The sequence below is a fragment of the Athene noctua genome, chromosome 15, assembly GCF_965140245.1.
Source record: "Athene noctua chromosome 15, bAthNoc1.hap1.1, whole genome shotgun sequence".
Lineage (NCBI taxonomy): Eukaryota > Metazoa > Chordata > Aves > Strigiformes > Strigidae > Athene > Athene noctua.
The window spans coordinates 18,377,031-18,389,843 of NC_134051.1; positions in this window are offsets into that span (position 1 = coordinate 18,377,031).

The following is a 12,813-nucleotide window of genomic DNA, read 5'->3' on the forward strand; positions in this document are numbered from 1 at the left end:
AAAAATCAATCTAACCTTCACATGTACTGTTTATGACCAGCAGGGCACTCAAGGTCCTTGGGAAGATATAACCCAGAACTCCATTATCCAGCCTGATCAGGTGGCCTGGGTACAACAGAGAATCCCAATCTATAACAACTATATCCAGATCTCAGAGAACATCATAGCTGAAAATCAGAGCTGCTCCTACAAACTCCTACAAACTTAGAAGGTTTGTAATGTTCATGGCAGTGTTGCTCCTATGAACAAAGGGTGTGTTCCTCCCTCTGTGTCCACACACTTCCACTCTCCAAAACTCCCAGGTGATTATTAGGCTCATCTTAATCAAAATCAATAACCTTCTGCACCCCATCTTCCCAGGGGAACAGAGGAAGGATGTGGCCAACAGGAAACAGGCTAAGTGAAAATGGAAAGGTAGACATTCTAACAATTTAAACAAATGAAAAGCATTTTGTGATACGAGACTAAGTAAATGGGAAAGTAAAACACGACAAAAAGAAATATAACTTTTAGAACACAAAAATCTTGTGCTTCAATCAGTTACAATGAAGAACAACTTCCCAAAAGAAGCAGTGCCATGTTATACGATCCATGCAGAAACTTGCTTTTAAACTATGTGTTAACCCAATATTTTAACTGATGATTTCTACAAAACTCAGGGAATACAATAGTCTACAGAAATCTGCTGAATCACCCCTCTGCCCATCTCTAAGAGCCAAGCAGATGCCTGTTTATTGTAAGTATTACATAACAGCAAAATGCTCTCTGCATTTAGCATTCTAAAAAAAAAAAAAAAAAAAAAAAAAAAGTAGAGAAACACAGAGGTAAACTCTGAACATTCCTAAATTGCTGAAATGTAAAAATGTCTCCAAGAAAACATTTTTCAGAATGCACTCATTAAAAAGACTTTAAGAAATCAAATGTATACCTGTAAACTTTTCACCTACAAAAAGGACTTAATCTAGACTAGAAGGCTGTCCATGTGTTTGCTCTAACATTACTGAAAATGTGGAAAAAAATTCAGGTTGATTAATCTTCGCTAAAGCACGAAATATAGTTTTAACATTTTTGTTTTCCTTTTTGAGTTGTGAGATAGGAAATCAGCAAGAGACTATCATTATCGACAATGAGACAGTCATGATGATCCCTGGAGGTGATAAACTTTCATAAACATCGAGACACCTTCAAGAATCCCCTTCTCATAACACAGGACTTAGAAATTAATGACAAATGCTGCAGTCATGAAGACAATTCTGTCTGAAAAGTCCCGTGGATGTGATTTTCCTAACCAACATCTGAATTAATACTTCTGTGTCAATTTGTGTGGTCACATTTTCAGCTGAATTAAGGATGCACAAAGTATAGAAACTTAAGTGGAAGACAGAGAAGCCACAAAGATAAGAGTTCATAAAATATTTGGCCAAAGTTCCTTTAATCCTTCCCCCTCAGTGGTACAAATGTGTGAGTGGATGGCTATGTGGATACAACTGTCTGGAACAGTCAAAAACCTGTACAGCAGCTAAAGGATCCGGCCAATAATACTTTACAGCCGTTGCTCTTTTATTGTTGCTCATTTACCAATTGTTTCTGACACATATACCATTTTCAGTGAAACCAAAACTCTTCAACATAACTTGAAGTCTGTTTCAGTATGCTTCATATATCTTAATAGTTGAGATTTCCTCAAAAATAACATTTCATAGCCGTTTTATTTCAGAGCACTAAGTACATGTCAGTCTTGAAACTGTCGTATCAGCATTTTATCAAATAACGGTTTCTTTTTATTTTTGAATTTCTCTCATTTCAGAGTTCCCTACTTAAAATCATTATAAAAGTGGAAATATTCATAATTTCAATTATTTATAATCGTGTTAAAACAAAATTATTTAAAAGACACAAAATGTGTTTGGACTTTTTATAGCTTTCCATTTTCCAGAAAATTTTATCTTTCTTTAGGATCAAAATGCCAAGTAAAAATAGAATAAAATGCTTAACAAATAAAAACGCCTCTACACGTTTCTTCAACTCTCCACAGATATACACCAGCAGATCTATATTCCCACATTTCTCTGGGTTACCATGGTTATCTGCTTTCTTCGCTTGTTTGAACCAGAAATTAAAAAAAAAAAAAAAAAAATTAATCAGAAAAATACATATTCTGCTGCATCCTATAATTCCTTTTTCATGGTAGCTTTAAAGTATGAAGGTAAAAGGGCAGTACGATTCACATGCCCTGGACAATGTGAGGGATGTCACATTATCAGGAGGGTCTGTGATCAGAATGACCGACTCTGCTATATTTTAGAGCCATATGGACAGTGATCAGCACTTACCAGTTAAAATGGTTGAGCAATAATTTTTTAATTCTTGGACCCCTGACGGAGGCCAACAGTACACAGGCAATGATAAGGCTTTTAATGCATGCAAATTTGCAAGGCATGATGCATTTAATAATCCCTCATCTGAGTAAGTTGTAAAGAAGCCAGCGGGAGGAATAATTAATTTACATTAATAGCTCTCAGTGTGGTTTGCTGTAGTGCCCGAGTTAAAAAAAAATAATCTGGAGAGCTAGAAGTAACACTCTGCAACAGCTATTTGCATTCTGATTCTCTGAAAACCTGTAAGTGCATAATTAGATATCAAACACTCGGTACATGTAACAGAGAGGAAGACGTGCCAACAGCAAACTCCAGTAACGCAGCAATTTGCCAAACAGTGGCAAAACTGCTTTTCATAGGCACTGAGTTTACAGTTAGCGAATCATTTCAGAGCAAGTCCTCATTATCCCGCATGATGGCAACTGATGGATCATTCTCATAAAAAGTCTTTTAAAGTAAAAAAAAAAAAAAAAAAGATGGAATAGTGGTATCACAATGCGATACATCATTTTTAATTGAACGGAGTAATACAGAGTGTCGTTAGCCCCGTGAACCTTGAAAAGCACAATAAGAATTACATGCAAACATGGTTAGCATCTACAACAGCTACTATCTTTCAGTTTCAACTGTTCAGTCTCTAAATTTCGTTTAGTTCACACTTAGCTCCACCCTAACGCTTTGTAATCAGGACGTATATTATCTTCTGATAAATGAAAATTACGATAAAGCAGAACCTATCTATAAAAACAAGTCCCTCAGAAATAATCTCCAATAATTTTTTTAACACATCACCTCATTTTGAGCCAGAATAGCTCTCAGCATCGTAATTCTCTCAGTAGAATATGTGACTTAAGGTATGACATAACGTAACCATAAATGAAAAAAGTGGCAAAGTGGTGCATTTAGTTCAGGTCACAGTTTGAAGCAATACGAGAGCTCATTTGCTTATTTTGATTCTCCACGTGGCAGGCGACGTTTTGCTTTCCACTACGGAATAAGTTATATAAAAGTCATTGTAACAGGCACTATTTTCGGTACGCAAATATTTTATATCATCTGGTGAACATCTGGTGAACAACTGCAGTATTCAGTGAGTTAAATGGAAACATTCAGTAGTTGCTATCTAATGAAAACAATATGCTTACAATCTGTTCTACATTAATCACAGTTGCAGAGGGCTCAATTACGTTTTCCTACCTATGGTAAATACTATCTTAATGGGGTACAGTGTTAAAGGGGAATCGGGGGGGTGAGAGGGAAAGATGTGACAAGATTGGATCAGGGTTAGGTAAGTTGCTCTCAAGGAAAAATTACTGCAAAGCATCTATACTAGAAGAAAAAGTAATGGTTGGTTAGTGTCTCCTGACTTGTCTTTTATTTCCTTTGTCTTCTGTAGAGAAATATGAAGCAAGGAAACAGATGTCAGGAATGCTAAGTCTTTCCAAACGGTGATGAATGCTAAGCATGCTTTTTTGGTTACATGGCAAGAATCATCTCAACAGCTGCATTCAGATATATGCACACGTGCACACCCAGGGAAATCGAAAGACTTTATTTTTAACATAGGGGTGCACTTGATTATGTTCCCCTTCTTTTGCAACCAGTGTGCTTTAGTAGGCTTTTCCTACCTCTGAAGGTATGACTAGCAGAGAGGATGTTCAAGGGACAACGAGCGAAGCTAATTAATGACCTCGGGGGGGGGGGGGGGAAGACAAACAAAATCCTTCTGGAGAGAGACGATTCAATTCAATGACGTTTTCTAACCTGTTCTTAAACAGTGGGATGTGTTTTACTCCCTATGCTTTTTCAGGTTTTGATTTCATTACCAGTCACCTCTCCATCTTTCAGACACTTCCCACAGCACACGACCTTTTGCAGAAAGGAAGAACAGTAATTCTCATACATTACCATGCTGTGTCTCAAGGTGCAGAAAGATCTCATTATCTGTTCCATACTAGTTTATAAAACCTGATTATTCATGCAATGATACAAGGGAAGCTTCATAAATGTGAGAGGTCATGTCACAGACCTTATATTCATTAAGTTTCATTTTATTGTAGAATTTATTTGGTTTTTTTACTTTTACAAACTAGTGCTTAAACTACCTCACCTCATATGAGACTACTGTATCACTTCAAGTAGAATATCAAATATATATACAGGTCCAGAACATACCAATTCTTTCAAAAAACATTAAATACGTACGAAATACGGAAGCTGTGATCACAGAATGGTTTGGGCTGGAAGGGATCTTTCCAAGATCATCCAGTCTGGGCAGGGCCATCTTCCATAGATGAGGTTTCTCAAGGCTCAATCCAAGCTGACACCTCAAGGTCAGGGTGGGCCAGTCACAACCAGTTTCCCCCAGTTTGAACTTGCCCCGGGGGCCATGGGGACCACCTGCGCTTGCCAGGCAGCAGCCTGCCGCCTGATCCCTCCACACACCCGACGCTCAGGGCTCCGGAAGGCCCTCAGGCCCCGGCCAGGCCCCGCACTCCCCTCAGCTTCCCGCCTTTTCCACCGCCCGCGGACTATCGGCCCTGCCCTGATCTCGCCCAACTCTCCCGAGAGCTGCCAATCTACAAGACTATTTCCTTCTTATTTATTCCACAGTTGAGTAGCTAAGTGAGCGTTTTACAGTATTTCTAGAAAACCTCTCAAACGCTGTGCTTGTGTCAGTGTCGACCCTCTTTGATAAAGATGGCTTATGGAATGAGGGGAACATCACAAAGTTTCCTCACCGATCTCTCTCTCAAACCCAGAGTAACTGACTCCTGGGAGAGAGGCACACCAGGAAGGACTGCTCAGTCCCCGTCCTCTCTCAGGGAGATGACACACCTGTACCTCCGTGCCCAGGGAGCTGCATTCCAGCAGCATCTGTGGCTTCATGGCAGCAAGAGAAAGAAACATTTTGCAGGGGGATGGGGGTTGACCATTAGCCTTCATCTGCTACTAAGTCCTTTTTTTTTTTCATTAATGAAAATGCAGCAGTCACAAAACTCTGAAGGCGTACACCGAATCCTGACCAGGAGACCTGTGGACCACACACAATGCCTGTCTGCTTGTAGTGAAGTAAGTGAACTATCACTGATACAGGAAGAAGAGAAAGGTTTAAGAAAAACTGTTTCTCTTCTGTAGGGATAATACTGTCATGTTCTTCCCAAGTCTTTTTTTTTTTTTTTTTGAGAAGCAGAAGCCTTCTTCACACAGCTGTACAACTCCTCACAATCACAGGCCCTCGTATGGGACCACAACCACCTTAATATTTCCTAAAGGTGCAGAAGGACTGGACCAAGCAATCCAGGAGACTTCTGGTAGGAGTGAAAAACCAACGTCTTAGCATAGCTGACAAGGCGGCAGCACAGGTCAATAAGACAGCTAGAGAATATGTTTGCTACAAGCAAAAATATATACTAGTAACAGTTGTGAAGGTTGAGGGCAGCCTTAGCAAACGTAGTGCTGAGATTATGGAGTTTAACATCATTAGAGAAGTAAGGAAGAAAAACAGTAGAATTTTGAGGGACAGGGGCAATGTGGAGAGTATCAAGGGACTAAAGTGCTCTGTAGATAGAGAAATCACAAGACAGGACGGAGAGAGTACTGAAGGATACCTTAGAGTGAGATGATGATGAAAAAGTACACTTGTGTTAGAACATATACATTTATATTTCTGGGAAACTGTCTGAATGAAACTACTGGCTTGCTATAAATTCCTTCTTTCAAAAAAGTCTGATTAAAAAAAAACTAACACAAACAGGGCTTATTGCATTACATGAATACTAATTTCAATTAGCGTTCTTAAAAGCTATTAAAGGCTTTATGAATTTTTGTATCATACTGGAAAGGTTTAATGTAAAAAAGAACTTCTTACTGTTTCTGTCCCATTTACTTCATAAAGAAGACTGGACGTTACTGTAGATGATGCTGGTCGAGTGTTGAACTATGGTAAATAGCCAGAGAAGGAGGATTTATATCAGGAATACCCCACCAAGTGTAGTGAGCAGTAAAGTACAGAAAGAATCACCTATCGTGCATATGAATTGATGAGTGCGGGATATCAGTGTAACTCATATTTACAAAATAAACATTTGCATAATTTAATTTTTATTCCCTCATAACATGAAAGTTTTTTAGCATATGGGTCAAGTTTTGATTCAGAAAATTTCAGTCTGAGCTGTATACTCTGTAAATCTACTAACTCAGCCTTATGCATGACAAAGAACTTCAGTTTTGCCACGTACTATGCAGAAGACATCCGTATTTAAATGTCAAATAACGAAGAGCGTATTGCATCCTTAATTACGTTGTTCAAAGGCTAAACTACTCTCTTACAGTATCTACATCTTTCCTGTTGTCTGAATTTAAGTGTTACTCACAGATCTTGTTCCCCCTTTTTCTTCTGGATTAGAAGCGATCTGCTTACAGTGGTATTAGAAGACCATCATGAATTCATCCCAGGAATACACAAACTAAATAGACTTACTTCAAGTTCCTTACTTCTACTCATGTTTTTGCAGGCTTGACTAATTCTTTTTGCTCTTTTCTGCATAAATTTCAGCATGGTCACATTTTTCCCGAAATGGATTTGTCATAGTAACCATCTATTTAATACAAGCTACACATACAGATTTTCTAAATTGCAACTTACTTTACTTGCAGATTGATAAATTACTGTATATGATAACAAATGCTTTGTAAATATTCATTTAGAAATACAATAAGAAATCAAAGTAAGAATTCGCTTAGATAATTAGATTCAAATGCCTTGTGGTATGGGGTTTGCAACACATCCAAAGTATGGAAGAGTACCAAAGGCCAGAACCTACTGGCATTTTACGATGGAATAACTGATTATAAGGACATTCTGTAGAAGACCCCAAAAAAATTGCAATTCCATAGTCCCTGACAGCCAAGAGACTGTAATTACTTTGTAGTGTTCACGTTAACATTAAATATTAAATGCAGAAATAAGGATATGAACTGAATTTGTAACGAGAGACTAAGCAAACAAATTAGAAATCTATCCCAATCATTTGGTTTCCCTTTACCATACAAAATACTAAAACTGTAACAAATTCTACAAAGACAGCACTAGACATTTTGCTGAGATGAATCACATGTGTGTATGTGGATGAAACAGCACCACCATCCTACTTCTGGTTGCCTCGAAAGGGAACTCTGTTCTCAGGCAAGACTAAAAAAGTTAAGTTTATATAAATAGCACTCAAGCAAAATTGTATCTTTTGCTGTGAGAAGGCTGGAGGCGTAGCATGCTCAGAGGGAAGTCGCAGATTGCTGAATTTATTCCCTGCCTCACTTTGTTACAGCTTGGAATTAGCACCCGAAGACCTAACCTAAAATACAACGACAATTATTGTCGATGACTAATCCTTAATCCTTGAAGCTTATTCCTGTACAGAACAAAGTTCTCCAAAGTTTTTTGTGCCAGGAGACAAACTGCAGAGATGAAGTTGAAGCCTTGCAGATGGTTTGGGAAGGAATGGAGGAAACATTCCTGGTTTCTTGTATTCAGCTGGGGAAGAAGGTTACATTTGTAGATGAGCCCAAAGCACGCGACTATACTAATTTACCAGCATTAGGAGAAATAGGTGTTCTACCACTGGCATAGAACAGCAAGTTGGGAAGGAGCTGACAGAAAGAAAAGTTTGGGGGTTTTTTATTTTGTGTTTTTAACATAGGTTAATATAATACAAGCAAGTACCATGACTTTAAAGAGAATTTAACAGAAAAAATGCTCTTATGTAAGTTATAAAAATTTAGGTAAATTTTTTGCATGATGCTTGAAACCAAACTCTGAAACCTGATTTGACTTCCAAAGCAGGAAAGTACAACCTAGATGAAAATGACAAAATTCAGAATCTTCCATCCCTCTACCTCTGCAAGTGAACGGCACCGAACGCATTGCAGTAATTCTGGAAGCCCCAATGAAACCGCCCCTGCTCCTTACAGTGACCCTGACCAGCTCAGATAATCAGTCAAATCATCTTGACGCACGGCCTATTCCAACACCATCAAATCTATGGCAACATTCCACCCTAAGTTCAGTCGTGGAAAAGTCACATCGGTCAAACAGCTGCCCGGGTCCCCTCAGGATCCTACCCAGAGCCCAGTGAAGGCAGTCGCTGATTTCCAACGGCTCTGGGTTTAACTCACACAAAGGAACTGAAGTGTCTGGAGTATTACGTTAGGTAATCTTAAGGAAGAGTTAAAGATAGATACATTCATCTCTACCATTGAATAAAATAAACCAGGGGTAAAAAATATTTCAGAAGAAGCAACTGTAGCAGACATTTGTTAGGCCCTCTTTCTGTCATGATCCAAACCGAAGTAAATTACAAAGGTAATTATTTTCAAACATGTATCCTTTATCTTTTGATCCCATTAAGAGGAGAAACCCACTTCTTGGTTTTGTGCCTTTCAAAAAAACTTTTAATCTTCAATTTCTATTTTTATAATTGCTATATATATAGCTTATGTCACTTTGCTATAAAACTGTATTTCTCCCAAGTAAGAAGTAAAATTGTTACTAAGAATAATTATGATGTTTTGCTTCTGGCAAAAATTCTTGTTTACAACACATTTCTGATTAAAACAGTACTTTCATCGCACATTTTTGTAACCAAATTAATTTCCAACTTATATCAGCCAAAAAATATGGTTACCTCATTTGATTGTAATGTATTAGCACTGAACTTTGGTTTCACTCAGGAATTCTTCTTGAGAAAAATAATGGGTCGTTTTTCAGACAAGCACAATAGCATCAACTAAGATTAAAAACTGAAGTAGAAGATACACCCTTCTCTTCCATCTTTTGAAGTGTTCTCAAAACCTTTCCTGTCATATTGATGATCCACTTCAACTTTTTCCTCTCAATCTGATTGCTTTGTTCGCACTGCTTCAGAGATTAGCCTGAAAAAAGGTGTTTAGCCATACTGTTCAGCAAATGCCAAGAGCTCATCTTCATAACATCAGTGCTGTGTGATTACTTCCTTACATCGTATTTCCACAAGTAGAGGATTATACAGCCTACTGTAAAATCCACTTCTTTCACTATTACCAAAGGGAATTTTATTGTCATAAGAACCTACATGCATTTTTATGAGTTTTGAATTTACCAAAAAAAACAGTTGGAAAGAAAAAAAATGTCCATATTCCAGTCTCACGGCAGATGTAATTAATCATAAATCTCAGGGCAGATGGAACTGTTGTACAGGCTTGGAAATTTCTGCAATACTTCCAAAACCATTGCATTTGCTGTTTTGTGATACTGCAAAACAAACAAAAATTGCTCGGCATTCAAGTTCAATTTTCATGTTTATGTTTATACATCTATTCTGCCCTCAGTGTTTTCTGTTTTTCTTATTATTTGGCTTAAAGGATAGGTTTGACTAGGATTAAGGCAGCTGTGCTTTGAGCATTGCCAATTGTCTTCAGTTTAAAGTATTTAGACTTGATCCACTATTGTATTGCTAGTCCACCATGAATACTAGGATAGCTGGCTGTCACCATTTGTCTTGTTGTAATTTTATTTTTTCTACCCATATTTCTCTTTCTGTCTGCCTGCACATCCCAACACAGCATTTACTTCTAGTTTAAATGCTGTGATGACCAGTCTTATTTCTGTTGCAAAGTGAACGGCCAAGGTTTGGGCAGGGGTGTTGAGGCTGGAATAAATAATGCCCTGAACAGAATCATATTTTGCAATGAGGTGTTTCTTTTATAAATGTAATGCTGCATTGTTATGCTTTTGAAACAAGTAAGATCCTTCTGCAGTCAGATATGCTTCTGCAAACTGCGTTGGGCTTACTGGTCTTCACCCCACGTCATACATAAATCCCTTTTGGCAACGGAGCATCAGGTTCAGATCACGTTAAAGACACAAAAAACTGTCTCACTACTATAAAATCTGAGTGGATCAAACCCAAAAGATATTCTTCATCATTTTCAGGATTGTCCAGCAATTCTGATTTTGCAAAGTTCTTAGACAACAGAAAGGGACTACACAAACCCAGAGGAGATGGGATGTCTGAAGAGAACCTCAGAGTTAAAACCTGCCTAATAGCTCCTCCGGCCTTTATATTGCACCCTCCTGGGAACACTGTATGTTGGTCCTCACTGGGCACCACACCAGTAACACCTTCCCAGCTACAGATCACAGCTAAATTCAATCCATTTGCTTGAACAAAATGAGCAGAATGCTAATTTACTGTCCGAGTCCTGCATTCATGGTTTCCTTCGTTCTATCTGCAGCTGTTCCTTATTTCCTAAGCATGATACTACCTGTGCCGTGTTTAATCCCTTCTCTCCCTCCAGCGATTTCACTTCTGAGACTATTCAGAGTATTTCCATACACACGCAAAATAATTTCCCTTGATTTAAAAATAAAAATAAAGCCACCAAATTGTAAAACCAACCAGGGCCTGAAAACCTGGCAGTTTCTCTTTAAATAATGTAATGTATTCATTGATTAAAGTATTTCATACTCAATTCTGTGCAATCAGCAGAATTACCATTACTCATAGCATCACTCACTCTGAATCACAAAACGCTAAGGCTATGAAAAGATTAAGTTTGTATTGGCTTTTAAGCATTAATACTAAAATAAACACTTCAGCAATAAACATTTCAGCTAAGTGGCACTGCAGTCTGTTCCATAATCCGAGGGAAAGTAAAAGCTCATGAACTGTTTTCAGGGATTTTTGTCCATATATTAGAAGAGTTAAAATTACAGAAATTTCTGTTCATCTGCTTTTACATTAAAACTGACAGTCATGGCAATTTTTCCCAAAGTTTAAGTTTCTCAAAACCATTGCAGTGATAGATATCAGCAATTTTAACTTACCCTTAAGTGAGATTTTAAAGCTTAAAAAAAAAAAAAAAAAAAATCTGGAAGTTCTAAACAAATTCCTATTTTCAATTTTGGCTTGCCTGACAGTAAGAAAATCTTCCCAGGTTACTCGAGTGAGGACTTGCACATTTTATATTAAAACATTTGTTCAATATTTTAAAGCAAAGCTTTTTAATAATTTGAAATTTTACAAATAGACACTAAAGGAATTTTAAAACACATCTGTAGAAATAGCCTCAAGCAATCTAGGTTATTTATGTCCCTTTTGATATTAAACTATCCGATTTTCTCTGAACAGCCTGGTACCAGTTAAATGACAGAAACTTAACAGCTATGCTGGAAATACAAATCTGTAGCAAAAACTGTGGTTTGGTGCTTCATCTATATCAAAATTAGGAACTGCACACTCAGTTATGGAAGCCTCTCTGTGTAGGAGGACACATGTCTGCTACAGCTTCCATCACGTGGTGGAGGTGTCCCCAGCCCTGCCACACAGCCGTGAGGTTTCATGCAAATGGAATTTTTGATGTTCACGTCATCGGTATTAGACTGAAATCCCTTAAGATGAGAAGTTACCGTAGGACTTCAGTGAGGTCCTAAAGAAGGACTGTAGTGAAGCTCTGTAAACACACACACAAAAAAAACCCCTTTTTTCATTTCCCTGACGTGGAAAATGAAAAAAGGAGTTATAATAGGATCATTCTCTAGGTTATTTTCCAAATGTTCCCAGAATTCAATTCCTGATTCTAATCTAACATTATTTCAACTCTCACCAATCTTAAATAAAATGTTTACAACATGGAGTGCATACATTGTTTCTAATTATTTTACAATTACCTAGCTTGAAGTTAATGGCATCCTCGGTCAGGACAACCCAGTTCGCTACCACTAATTCACCTCAATTATTCAAATGGATTTAATTGATTTTTAATGCATTAGTCAAATGCAAATATAGATCAAGCCTGATGTTCTCCTTTTGCAAGAAAGAAACCCTTAGACTGCTCATGATTTGCATAACTTTGTGAAGACTTTTCTTCATTAAAAATAATGACAACAAATTTCAAATGGGCTTGCTATTTATAAAATGCCTTTTTTTTTTTTTTTTTTTGCATTTCAGGCTCAAAGCCCAATCTTGCAAATAGCCAAGTGTGTTAGCAAGCTTTGCTGAAAGGTGTCAGAGCACCATCTTTCCTTTTCAGTGGTGTTCAACTTTTTCAATTTGTGGAATACAATAAATTATCCAGGGGAGAGGAAGTCCTTCCATAGCAGATGTGAGCATCCGGAGCACAAGTACGGTCTGTGTAGGTTTTATTGTACATGCTTTACAGCAGCCTGCAGACCAGATCGAAAACCATTCCTCAGAAATTCAGCAGCAGGCAACTTTGATTTGTGACTCTCGGGGGACAAAAGCAACACTCAGGTGGAACCGAGCCCCAGTGTCCTGCTCTGCTGGTGACTCAGATAAACCCCATTACATTAATTTTGCTTTATTATGCCAAAATTCTCATTTGTGAAGTGAAGATAATTTATGAAGCAGGCAGAGATCCTGTGATGAACAGCACTGAA